Consider the following 2,403-nt stretch of genomic DNA (forward strand, 5'->3'; position numbering starts at 1 on the left):
ACAATATGCAATGAAGTTCCCTAGAACATGGCTCTCTTGTAAGATCCAAGGGTTGTTGTTACCGGCAAAATCATAACTAATTACTAGATTTGCACAGTGACTAAACAAACTTTGAAAAAGGAATATGACAGACAAATTGCTTTGGGTAAATAAAAAAAAAAATAAAAAAATCACTATTTATGCGGGTTAGGAGCCTAACTTCCATTGATACTCAGTGGCGCTTAACCTCTAAAAACAATTGGGCTTTTTTTAAGGTGAACTCGTTCCCACTGAAAACACTTCCTGGACACAAACCCTAACCTTGCCTTAGCTGAGCCCAGCGTCATTACTCTCAGTTACGCTCTACTCGGAACACATTCTATCCATGATATGCACGTGTGGCTGACACAGCTCTAAGTGCACGATGTACGTCCTCGCATTGTGTCCGGGTCCCCCTTTCCTAAGGCTGGACTTGTTGGGATAGAGCTAGACCCGATTCAGGGCCGAGCGGCCTCATTCCACCCAGACATGACCGACTGTACTGCTTCTGCGCCGTACCCGTGGGACGCTGCCCCGAAAAGAACATTTGAGAACCTGAGCTTATATATATATGAAAACCTCCACTATTGAAAAATGCAGTACACAATGTTTTTCACAAGAAAGACTCTCTTCAACCGTGATTAATTTGTAAAACAGCTGTGTTCTGCCTGTGCATTGTATCTGACCTAATTATGGTAATGTGCATGGGATAGATTTGATTCGAGCGTCACAAACCACAGCACTGTTAATCATGTACAGTAGTGTGAATAAACAGATGAACATGTTCTGGCTATGGGCCACCTGGTAGGAATGAAATATCCGTGCTCTAACCACACGTCACCACTCACTTATGGATCTTTAATCAAAACATTTGACCCCACCTCAGATTACTTATAAACATGCAAACAGAGTCTCTTTAATAGGCTTTTTGTTCACATAAGGATGATCAGAACGCAACACTCCCCCGGGGGGTGCAGTACCAGAGAACAAGAAAAAAAAGGCACTGAATTTGTTTGACACCTGTCACCCTCACAAGTTTGGTAAGTGCAAAATTTACCTGTTAATTCTATGTTAATTGATGCCATTATTCCCCGGGGGCTGTTTAGATGAATTGGGATGTTTTCCCCCTCAACATCTTTAGAAGCAGTCATTAGAAGGAGGTACTAAGATAATGGCCTGATTTTTAAATACTGTCTTTAATAGTCCCAAACACTGTTAACTAACAAACAAATCTAACCCTCATCCCATAAAGCAGTGGATATTGCAATGAACATCTGGATGCTAGAAAAAACAGGTCTGGATACAAAATTGAACCTAAATTTCTTGATTCTAAGCAGAATTCTCAGGGGAATTATTTTTTTCTTTGTGGGACTTGATAATTATTCTCTGTTCCAGTATTGGAATAGCAACTGCAAAATTTCATAAAGTAAAAAATCTTCATGCTGTAAATTCTGAGCTCATTTTTTAAAAATCAAAACATTCATGTAAAACGATAAACGTCCTTTCAAGTGGAAAAATATTTTATTATTAAATGCAAATTAAAAAATGAGATTTTTGTTTTGATTCCATGGTTAGTGGTGTATAAGTTAAATATAGTATTATGTAACAGAAAACTTTGCTTGTGACAAATCTTTTTCCTGACAAAAACCAAATTGCTTGTTTAGTTTTCCCCAACCCTCTTCTTCAGTTTCACTAAAATTTTCAAATTTGGGTGATGTTGCCAAAAATTAGGTTCAGCAACATTGTCTAGTTCTTTTGAGCTCTTGCACATGATCAGGCAGAAATAGATACCCAGGAGATGAAAGACACGCTTTTTAATAACTGGGCCTGTGAGCAGGAGAGTTGTGAAAGATGCAGAAGGCAAATGTTGGGTGACATCGCCATTTCTGTCAGGAAAGGCGTTTCATTTGAATCAGCTTCTTCAGACATCTGCACACCCATCATATTGGGCCTATGGCTTTGCAAGAGGGTTAACGGCTACCATTAATTACCAATCTGCTCAACGCATATCGGTCAATGAAAGTGCTGATTAAGCCATAGATCAATTAAATACTCTTTGGTCACATGAGACCTAAATACTGGAAGCCAGTACCCAAAGCACGGTCAAGATGGCAAAGGCTAATCAGAAGCTAGGCAACGTGAATGGGGTTTCCTTAGGGACTAACAGCAAATGTAAGGTATTGACTCCAAGCAGCTAAATGAGTATTAGGCCTGGCCGGGGTAAAGAGCATGACTGTGTGCAGGAGGAAGCAAAGACAACATTTGTGGATGGGCAAGATTTGCTGAAAAGGCTGCCTTGCAAGCGGTGAGCATTGAAGCTGTCTTGTTTGTCTGTTTTCTAAAAACCAGTCTTACGGAGTTGCGCCAATAAACTGCATGTCATCC

Source organism: Cariama cristata, unplaced genomic scaffold, assembly GCF_000690535.1.
Source record: "Cariama cristata isolate BGI_N322 unplaced genomic scaffold, ASM69053v1 scaffold6399, whole genome shotgun sequence".
Taxonomy (NCBI): domain Eukaryota; kingdom Metazoa; phylum Chordata; class Aves; order Cariamiformes; family Cariamidae; genus Cariama; species Cariama cristata.